Here is an 11,417-nt window from a genome sequence, read left to right as displayed (position 1 = left end):
AAGTTTATCTATCAAATATCAAAAATAAGTTTTATTAATTAAAATTAAAAAATCAGTGTCCTCTTTAATATTATATATTTTATTATTTTGATCATGAAGCTTATGCTTCAACGCCTCGCTTCATAACATGCTCAACCCCTCGCTTCGCCTCATCGCATTTATCAACCTTGGGTAAGACACCCCATTCCGTGACATGCAAATATTCCTTAAGGACCTCCATTTCTAGCTACAAGTTCATGGAGTCAAATAAAGAAAAGGTTGAACAGACCCTACTGCTGGGCAAAGATACAGAGACGGTGTTGATGAGATCCCATCTTTGAAAAAGGCCGGAAGGAGAGGGGTTGATCAGACCCCTTTATCAATATATATATATATATATATATATATATATATAGAGAGAGAGAGAGAGAGAGAGAGAGAGAGAGAGAGAGAGAGCTGCGAATGGAGGTGTATAGGAGGACAATGATATAGGACGGCAGTAGGGTGACGGACTCGATGAGATGTATTGAGGGTGAAGGCATCCCTAACCCAGAAAGAAAAATTTTGATAAGAAAAATTCCTCCAACTCCTTAGGTGAAGGAATTTTTCTATAAAAAAATCTAAACTTCTAGAAAAAAATTTCATTGAAAAATTTTCTTTCGATTTGAATAGATGAAAAAAAAAAAGCTTCAAAATTTTTCTTTTCACTTTCACTTTTCCTACCATTTTCCTGCTTCCAAAGTTGCCCTAAGATACCGGGTTTCGATCACAAGATGTCCGGAAAGCCACAACTGTTCATGTTTACCACCCAGCCAGTGAGCCGGCCGTGGCACTACCAGAAGTATAATTTTTTATCAATTCATACTATAGAAATAACAAAAAATAAAAATAAAAAACGTACCTCTCGAGGGTATCGTCACGCCACTTTTTTGAAGACTTTGTGTGCTTATTTGATACTTAAATTCAATAACATGTGGTTGAGTTTCAGAAATTGAAATAAATAAAAACATGATAGTCACGTCACGCAGGACATTTTAGATATATTTTAATAAGTCAAATACATTGTGGTAGGATTCATCTCTGTTTTCCATTATTAAATTGGTGTTGGGAACTTCCTCAAAATATAACTAGAAATCAATAATAAATTCTAATTGGACTAACCGGCGTATCTGGTAAAATGTTTTATGTAAAAACAAACCAATAGAGAAGGGACATCTGTCATGTAACGTGACACCCACAGCTGCTTTACCAAACAGGAAAGTGCCAGGCCTTAGGGTTCTATGCGTTGTAATCCCACCGTTTTATCTGATACTATCTGGGCTAACTGCGAGCTGAAAAATCCGTCCAGGCGTGCACCAGAACCAGGCACAAAGATGTCTAACTGATTTTCTATCATAGTGACAAACGTTTTTATTGGCACTTTCTCGTTTTTTTCAAAAACTCGTGAGAAAATTGAAAAAAATCCATAAATCTTGCATTTCTTTTCCGGCAATAAAAAAATAAATTTAAAAATATACAAATTATTTTTTATAAGAAAATATTAATATAAATTATTTAAAAATAAAAATACATTATTTTTTTGTTATAAATAGCCGTTTAAAACATAAATATCACATTTAAATTATAATATTTATGTTTTTTTCATAAATCTCGCAAGAAATTGCCGTTTTAAACTTTCAGGCAATTTCTTGCGATATTATCGTGAGATTTTCGTAAATCTTGCGATATTTGTCACACTGTTTTGTATTCCAATTTTATCAAAATTGGGAATCCCTGCCAAACTAGATGGACCTTTTATATCCAAACTTTTATTTCTTTTTATCAAGGCTTTGTCTGTGAGCTGGCGGTTGGAGGGAATACATGGATTTATAAAAATAAAAGTCAGTAATTTTGTAGAAACAGTAGATACCACCTCAAGAGGGTGGGAATTTCCCATTCTATTATTGGGCACAAATAATGAAGAGATGGCACTTTTTGGATTTATATTCCGAAAAAACAGCACCTGGCACTAAGATCTGGTTGCGCTGGCTCAGCCTGCCATATATATGATCGTTGTGTCGATGACGTAAAACTATAAGGCTAGGATCCCTACCTCTGGGGTAGGGGTGGCAAAATCTGACCCGACCCACCAACCCGCTTCTTAGCCGGGTTAGGGTTTGGCTTAAACGGGTTCGTGTCATAAACGGGTCGACCCGCCTAACCCGTTTATTAAATGGGTCATGTTCGTGTTAGGGGTATGCTAACCCGTTTAATAAACGGGTTAGGCGGGCAGGTCAACCCGTTTACACGAACCCGTAAACCTGCAACCCATTTATATATATATATATATATATATATATATATATATATATATATATATATATATATATATATATATATATATATATATATATATATATATAAACTTTCTTTTATCGTGTCTATGTTATCGGGTCGACCCATTTAATAAACGGGTCATCGTGTCTTATAATTGTGTCGTGTCGACCCGACCCATTTATTAAACGGGTTAACCGTGTTGTGTCGGGTTACCCGTTTAATAAACGGGTCATGTTCGTGTTAAGGTATTCTGACCCGCCAACCCGACCCAATTGCCACCCCTACTCTGGGGCTTATACTATGCATTGGTTCGCGCAGCCCGTCTAGCAGTCATGGCCCCACCTCACTCCACTAACCCCCCTTGTCTCACTTCCTTTCTCGTTTTCTTAAACTAAGTTTGACAAAACTTCAATCCAAAATATTGAACTCTTGTTTTAACTACTCAGTTTGGTTCATTTCAATAAGGTGTGAATGGAAAACGACACTTTTTTGGGGCCCACATTCCTCCCAGCACAGGTGTGGTGAGATGAGAATGTTTTAGTAGAGGAAGAGGGGTGACTTCAAAATGACATGAAAAGTGGTGGTCGAAAGAAAAAGTTGTCAGCTCAACCTATTCTTATCTTCCATGTTGTTTGTTTCATTTTGAGGTGAGAAAGGAGTCTTGTGGGTAAGGGGTAAGCCCAGGGAGTCTTTGGTTGTCAGGACAGCTATCACAAGTTTGGTAGGCAGAGACAGCGTGATTAGGTCTTTGATCTTGTGGGCAGTTTCTTCGCGTAAATGTTAAAAAAAAATAAGAAAGAAGTGAGCTTTCCGCTAGTTCAGGCTTTTCTCACATAAGGGGGAATGAAACAAACAAGACCAAATGGGCCATGCTGTTTAAAATGACAAGTGGGCGAAGACAAAGTTAGAAGGGCGAGATGTGATTGATTAATGTAACCATAACCTAGGGGTGCACTTCACTTTTTGTGCAAAGAAAGGGCCGTTGGGGATGGAGGGTGTAGTTATTATTGCTGGATTCGATTGCATTTTCTTACATGGCCCAAAGTGTTTTTCAGTGCCCTACTTTGTACAGTTGTGTCTAGAGTATGTTTTGTTTTGGTTGAGTCTTGATGAAAAGGGTCGAGTCACTTGTAACTCTCTTCAAGCCACCCTTGTACTTTAGTTTCAGGTTGATCAATACCTTGAAGGGTTAACCCGTAGATCTAAACTGTAATAATCCTTCAAGCAAAATTGTAAATGAATACAAATGTGAAGAGCTTTATTTTGTTCATCCTCGTTGTGGTTGCTTTCGAGTGATTGTAATTTATCTTCCTTTCTATTCTTTCGTTCTCTTGCACTCTCAGTTGTCAAAGCTTCCGCAGCGGCAAGTGAGTGACTGGAAGGCTTGCATCGGTAAGGAAGGACAGTCATGTCGCACTAGTCTATTGAAGAAATAGGCCTGTGCTATGTAGTATAAGAGTCCATTCTCGGTCTGAAGAAAGGACTCAGGAGTCTGTCGAGAGACGCATCGACAAACCACGATTTGTGAGCAAGACATGGTGGTGTAACAATATAACTTGCATAATACAAAAAAAAATAATAATTGCCGAAGTTGAGGAGATGGGTTCACCTCAGAGCCATGAGCAGATGGTCGATATTGTCAACGGATTAGTGGCTAATGTGACTTCATACTAACAAGTGATTTCACGTGCAGTTGAGTTGTTTGGAGGACTTAACGACGAGGTGACAAATCTACGAGAGCAGCTAAACTTGATGATAGGACAGATTACTTCGCTGACTACGATAGTGACCACCATTTAGACTAAAGTAGGAGAGCTTTAGTTAAAGAATCGCACTCTGCAGCAGATAGTTACCCTAAATAGCGAAAATGATGATAGGTCAACAAAGATAAATGTGTCGTGGCTAGCTAAATTTAATGATTCTAGAGATAGCAAGGCCATAGAAAACTTTTTATTCCAAATGAAAGACTACTTAGACATTCAGAATGTATTGACAAAAGACCTCAGGGTGAAGGCAGCAGCAGCTCTACTTGACAAAGATGATATAGCCTAGTGAAGACGAAAATATAGTAACATGAAAAGAGGTCATTGTGTAATTAATACCTTTGAAGCCTTTAAAATTAAGTTATTTAACTACTTTATAACAAGGAATGTACACTCCAAACTTATCAGATGGTATCAGAATACAAACATACTAGAGCCTTGATAGACTGCATCAGGACGTTCTAGAAGCTCATGCTAGACATACCCAATATATTGGATGAAGACAGACTCAACTGGTTTATCGTGGAACTACAGCCTTCAGCACAATCCGAAGTAGAAATGCGCAATTTCGAGACTTTGAAAGATGTGTATGTGACGGTCGAGCGACTAGTGGATACACAGCGCAAGTTCTTCACTCCATCGACTAAGGCTGGGAAGAAGCCGGACCACGGAGGCAAGAAGAAAGATCGGCACGACAATAAAGGTGAAGAATCAACCCAACACCATTCTGACAAGAGACAAAATTATAGAAAGCACAACAATAACGGCAGCAAAGGGCCAGTTGTGACTTGTTGGTTCTATGACAACAAACATATTGCTAGGTAATGTTCAAAGCGTCTCATGAGGGACGACGGACAGACCAATGCAGTGTAGGTGAAAAGTAGTGATGTTGAGGTCATGCAACGAAGGATTGGAGCCTTACAAACAATAAACACAATTAGAAGTTGCACAACTGAAAGCATGTCGGTTAGCAAAGAACTCATGTATCTGAAAGTCATTGTGAATGAAAATTTTACTACAAGAATGGTAGAATCCGAAGTCACGAATAACTTTGGCTCGCGGGAAAAGGCAGAGCAGTTGGGCTTGAAGCCTTGGCCAAAGCAGAGGACCATTAAGACAGTGAACTCTGAGGCCGAGTCATTCTTTGGTGAAGCAAGGGATGTGGTTATCCAAATTGAGAGTTTGACTGGCAAAGCCAACTTCTTAGTAGTGTCCCTGGACGACTTCAGAATGATTTTGGGCATAGAGTTTTTTTGCTGCTAGAATGTGATGATGCTACCGAAGTTCAACTCGTCGACAATCATGGAGCCAAACTTTTCACACACAGTGCAGTGCTTTACTCTTGGAGTTATGTCTTTAATGCTATCTACTATGCAATTGAAGAAGGGTATTAAGCGGGAAGATCAGACATCCTTAGTTGTCGTATGCACTAAAGAAGAGGTGGAAGCAGTAGTATCGTCGACCCTTGCCCCACTATCGGCTGAGTTTCATAGAGTGATGCCTCCAAAATTGTGGATTCGTCTGCCATCGTGACGCGAGGTCGACCACAAATTAGAGTTGACCCCTGGAGCAAATCCCCTTGCCATGATCCCCTATCGCATGAGGTCAGCTGAATTAAAAGAGTTGCGCAAAAAACTAGATGAGAAATGAAGGTCATCCCATGCCTATCAGTTTGTTTGAGATTAACACGAGCAGACCGAGTTGGTGAGGGCATTTCTGCATAAAACGGCCAAGAGGATGAAGAAGTGGACGAACAAGCATTGTCGTCCTATTGGGTTCTGTGTTGGAGACCAGGTGTTGATGAAACTCTACCCGGACTGCACAAGCATCTTTCGTGAATGGTATCGCAATTGATCAGAAAGTTTGAGGAATCATTTATCATCACCAAAAAAGTGAGCAACCTAGCGTACAAGTTGGACTTACCTCCAAATTTTAAAGCGCACCTAGTATTTTACGTGTGCAACCTGAAATCATTCTATGTGGATGAGGAGGATCCAGAATGCAACGTATCACAACGTGTTCTTATCTTGTAGAGGGTCCCGGCAGCACAATAAGTCGAGAAACGTCTCAACAAGTCCTTCGCCACAAGGTCAATTACTTGGGTGAAGAAAAGAAGTACTTAGTGTAGTGAGAGGACACTACAAGAAACCTGTGGATTAGTGACGTATCTAGAAATCACTACTGAATTCTAATTGGAATAACCGACGTATCTGGTAAAATGTTTTATGTAAAAACAAACCAATAGAGAAGGGACATTTGTCATGTAATGTGGTACCCACAGCTGCTTTACCAAACAGGAAAGTGCCAGGCCTTAGGGTTCTATGCGTTGTAATCCCACCGTTTTATCTGATACTATCTGGGCTAACTCCGAGCTGAAAAATCCGTTGAGGCGTGCACCAGAACAAGGCACAAAGATGTCTAACTGATTTTCTATCATAGTGACAAACGTTTTTATCGGCAATTTCTCATTTTTTTCAAAAACTCGTGAGAAATTGAAAAAATTCCATAAATCTTGCATTTCTTTTCCGGCAATAAAAAAATAAATTAAAAAGTATACAAATTATTTTTTTAAGAAAATATTAATATAAATTATTTAAAATAAAAATACATTATTTTTTTGTTATAAATAGTCGTTTAAAACATAAATATCGTGTTTAAATTATAATATTTATGTTTTTTTCATAAATCTCGCAACATTTTGAAAATCTCGCAAGAAATTGCAGTTTTAAACTTTCAGGCAATTTCTTGCGATATTATCGTGAGATTTTCGTAAATCTCGCGATATTTGTCACACTGTTTTGTATTCCAATTTTATCAAAATTGGGAATCCCTGCCAAACTAGATGGACCTTTTATATCCAAACTTTTATTTCTTTTTATCAAGGCTTTGTCTGTGAGCTGGCGGTTGGAGGGAATACATGGATTTATAAAATTAAAAGTCTGCAATTTTGTAGAAACGGTAGATACCACCTCAAGAGGGTGGCAATTGCCAATTCTATTATTGGGCACAAATAATGAAGAGAGGGCGTCTCACTTTTTGGATTTATAATCCGAAGAAACAACACCTGACACTAAGATCTGGTTGCGCTGGCTCAGCCTGCCATATATATGATCGTTACGTCGATGACGTAAAACTATAAGGCTAGGATCCCTACCTCTGGGGTAGGGGTGGCAAAATCTGACCTGACCCGCCAACCCGCTTCTTAACTGGGTTAGGGTTTGGCTTAAATGGGTTTGTGTCGTAAACAGGTCGACCCGCCTAACCCGTTTATTAAATGGGTCATGTTCATGCTAGGGGTATGCCAACCCATTTGACCCATTTAATATTAGGCGGGCGGGTCAACCTGTTTACACGAACCCACAACCCGTTTATATATATATATATATATATATATATATATATATATATATATATATATATATATATATATATATATATATATATATATATATATATATTAACTTTCTTTGATCGTGTCTATGTTATCGGGTCAACCCATTTACACGAAATGTGTGCATGTGCGGTTATCGTGAATATGTTATCGGGTTGACCCGTTTAATAAATGGGTCATCGTGTCTTATAATTGTGTCTTGTCAATCCGACCCATTTATTAAATGGGTTAACCGTGCGTGTCAGGTTACCCGTTTAATAAACGGGTTGTGTTCATGTTAAGGTATTCTGACCCGCCAACCCGACCCAATTGCCACCCCTACTTTGGGGCTTATGCTATGCATTGGTTTGCGCAGCCCGTCTAGCAGTCATGGCCCCACCTCACTACACTAACCCCCCTTGTCTCACTTCCATTCTCGTTTTCTTAAACTAAGTTTGACAAAACTTCAATCCAAATACTGAACTCTTGTTTTAACTACTCAGTTTGGTTCATTTCAATAAGCTGTGAATGGAAAAATGATACTTTTTTGGGGCCCACATTGCTCCCAGCACAGATGTGGTGAGATGATAATGTTTTAGTAGAGGAAGAGGGGTGACTGAAAAATGACATGAAAAATGGTGGTTGAAAGAAAACGTTGCCAGCTCAACCTATTCTTATCTTCCATACAAGTTCTTCACTCCATCGACTAAGGCTGGGAAAAAGCCGGACCACGAAGGCAAGAAGAAAGATCGGCATGACAATAAAGGTGAAGAATCAACCCAACACCATTCTGACAAGAGACAAAATTATAGAAAGCTCAACAATAACGGCAGCAAAGGGCCAGTTGTGACTTGTTGGTTCTATGACAATAGACATATTGCTACGCAATGTCCAAAGCGCCTCGTGAGGGACGACGGGCAGGCCAATGCAGTGTAGGCGAAAAGTAGTGATGTTGAGGTCATACAACGAAGGATTGGAGCCTTACAAACAATAAACACAATTAGAAGTTGCACAACTGAAAGCATCTCGGTTAGCAAAGAACTCATGTATCTGAAAGTCATTGTAATTGAAAAGTTTACTACAATAATGGTCGAATCTGAAGCCACAAATAACTTTGGCTCGTGGGAAAAGGCAGAGCAGTTGGGCTTGAAGCCTTGACCAAAGCAGAGGACCAATAAGACGGTGAACTCTGAGGCCAAGTCATTCCTTGGTGAAGCAAGGGATGTGGTTATCCAAATTGAGGGTTTGACCGGCAAAGCCAACTTCTTAGTAGTGCCCCTTGACGACTTCAGAATGTTTTACTTTGGGCATAGAGTTTTTTCGCAGCTAGAATGTGATGATGCTACCGAAGTTCAACTCGTCGACAATCATGGAGCCAAACTTTTCACACACAGTGCAGTGCTTTACTCTTGGAGTTATGTCTTTAATGCTATCTACTATGCAATTGAAGAAGGGTATTAAGCGGGAAGATCAGACATCCTTAGTTGTCGTATGCACTAAAGAAGAGGTGGAAGCAGCAGTACCGCCAACCCTTGCCCCACTATTGGCTGAGTTTCATTGAGTGATGCCTCCAAAATTGTGGAATCGTCTGCCATCGAGACGCGAGGTCGACCACAAATTAGAGTTGACCCCTGGAGCAAATCTCTCTGCCATGATCCCCTATCACATGGGGTCGGCTAATTAAAAGAGCTGCACAGGAAACTAGATGAGAAAGGAAGGTCATCCCTTGCCTATCAGTTTGTTCGACATTAACACGAGCAGACTGAGTTGGTGAAGGCGTTTCTGCATAAAACGACCAAGAGGATAAAGAAGTGGACGGAGAAGCATTGTAGTCCTATTGGGTTCCGTGTTGGGGACCAGGTGTTGATGAAACTCTACCCGGACTGCACAAGCATCTTTCGTGGATGGTATCGCAATTGATCAGAAAGTTTGAGGAATCATTTATCATCACCAAAAAAGTGAGCAACTGTAAAAAAACCCTCCGGCGAAGTCGCCGGAGGGGATAAGCTTTCAAAAAAAAATAAAAAATAAAGGAAACGGTTTCCCCAAAGGGGAAAACCGCGTAACGGGAAGGGGGTGAGGATAAACCTCACCCCCCAAAATCCGCGGGAGGGGGGCGAGGTTATCCTCACCCCCTCACCCTGCGTGAGGGTTATAAAAACCCCCACGCAGGGTCTCCTTCCGCACCCCACACAGAGAGAAAGAGAGTGAGAGAGAGGAGAGACCTACCGGTGACGGCGGCGTAAGCAGCAGGGTGAGTCCACCTTTCCCCCATCTCCTTCTTCGTTCTTCTTTTCCGTCGAAGCAAAGGGGGGCCGACAGCCATTGCTGCCGGCGAGTTACAGATTTAAAAAAAAAAAAAAGAAACAGAGAGTGGGTGAGAGAGAGAGAGAGAGGGGATCGGCCAGCCGACCGACGCCGGTGGCCGATCACCCTGAGTTGGGGACGGCAGGCACCGGCCGCCGGCCGATGCCCCCAGGTATTCGGGGGGAGGGTCGGTCGGTGGCCGCCCCTCCCTGTAACCGAAAAGGGGGCTCTGCCCCTTTCGGTTTTTTTTAAGGGGGAGGACCGGTTCGGTCCGGGCATCCGAACCGAACCGGGTCGGTCTGGGGGCGAGCCAGACCGAGCCCACCGGTCTGGGTCGCGCCCAGACCGAGTTCTTTAAAAAAAAAAATTGGGGTGAACCGGTTCGGGTCGAACCGGTTCAGACCCAAACCGGTTTGATGGACCGGTTCGGGTCGAACCGGTTCAGACCCGAACCAGTTAGGTGAACCTGTTCGGATCGAACCGGTTTAGACCCGAACCATTTGGGTAAACCGGTTTGGGTCAACCGGGTTCAGACCCAAACCGGTTTGATGGACCGGTTCAGACCCGAACCAATTGGGTAAACCGGTTCGGGTCAAACCGGTTCAGACCCAAACCGGTTGGGTGGACCGGTTCGGGTTCAACCGGTTTAGATCCAACCCAGTTGGGTGAACCGGTTCATACCCAAATCTGTTGGGTGAACCGGTCCGGGTCGAACCGGTTCAGACCCAATCAGACTTTCTGGATCCGGCCAGCAGTTTTGGATCCAGTTATCAGAAGGATCTGAATCCAAACAGACAGGGTTTGGATCCAGATCAGGATTGAATCAGAAAATAGTCTCGGATTGGCCCGAAATCCGAAATGTGCCTAGAGATCCATTTGGATCCGTGGGATCCATTTCAGTAAAATGGACATATCTTCGCACTCCGAACTCGGAATCGAGTGAGGTTTGGTGCGTTGGATTTGTATTGAAAAGAGGAATCCACTGGTCTATGAACTTCAGTCAAACTAGTAATACAGAAACCGTGGTTTCTTTAACAAGATTCGGGAGGGGTATTTTGGTAATTTTAGTAAGAAGTTTGTGAACTGATTAAAGTATATTACCTTAATGACCAGATCCTAGTGTTAGAACTTCGTAAGGCTCGATTTCGGAGAGAGCACAAAGTCAGCACTTGAGGTAAGGGATGTTATAAGTAAGTCTTAGATGTAAATAAACATTTTTACGTTGTTTGTTATTGAAATGTTGTTTTGATTAAACATAATAGTTTTGAGAGACATGACATGCAAATTCCATGCTTGACATTATGAGTTAAAATTATATACATGTTGCTATGCAAGTTAGTTTTGGTAAGTCATGCATGATGAAACGAAATTTTATTGTGATTGCATGTCTAGATCATTGATTAATATCATGCATTGTGATGAGATTATATTAGAGTCCCTGTTTGTCTTTTCTTGTTGTATGAATGGATATTTTGAGATCAGCATGCATGACCCCTTAAATCCAGGAAGTGGCCACCTGTAGCAAGGGCTACCTGGTTCGCGGCCAGAGTGCAGCCACCATGGAGAGTGGGCCGCCTGTGATTTAACGATGTAGAGACACTACATCATTGCATGCTAAGTGAGAGAGGTGTGAGTCCTAATGTCACCATGAGATTGAGAATAAGATTGTTGTGATTAGTCAT

Source organism: Nuphar pumila, chromosome 9, assembly GCF_984573655.1.
Source record: "Nuphar pumila chromosome 9, dmNupPumi1.hap1.1, whole genome shotgun sequence".
Taxonomy (NCBI): Eukaryota; Viridiplantae; Streptophyta; class Magnoliopsida; order Nymphaeales; family Nymphaeaceae; genus Nuphar; species Nuphar pumila.
The sequence above is the reverse complement of the archived record's forward strand: the minus strand, read 5'-3'. Positions refer to the sequence as shown.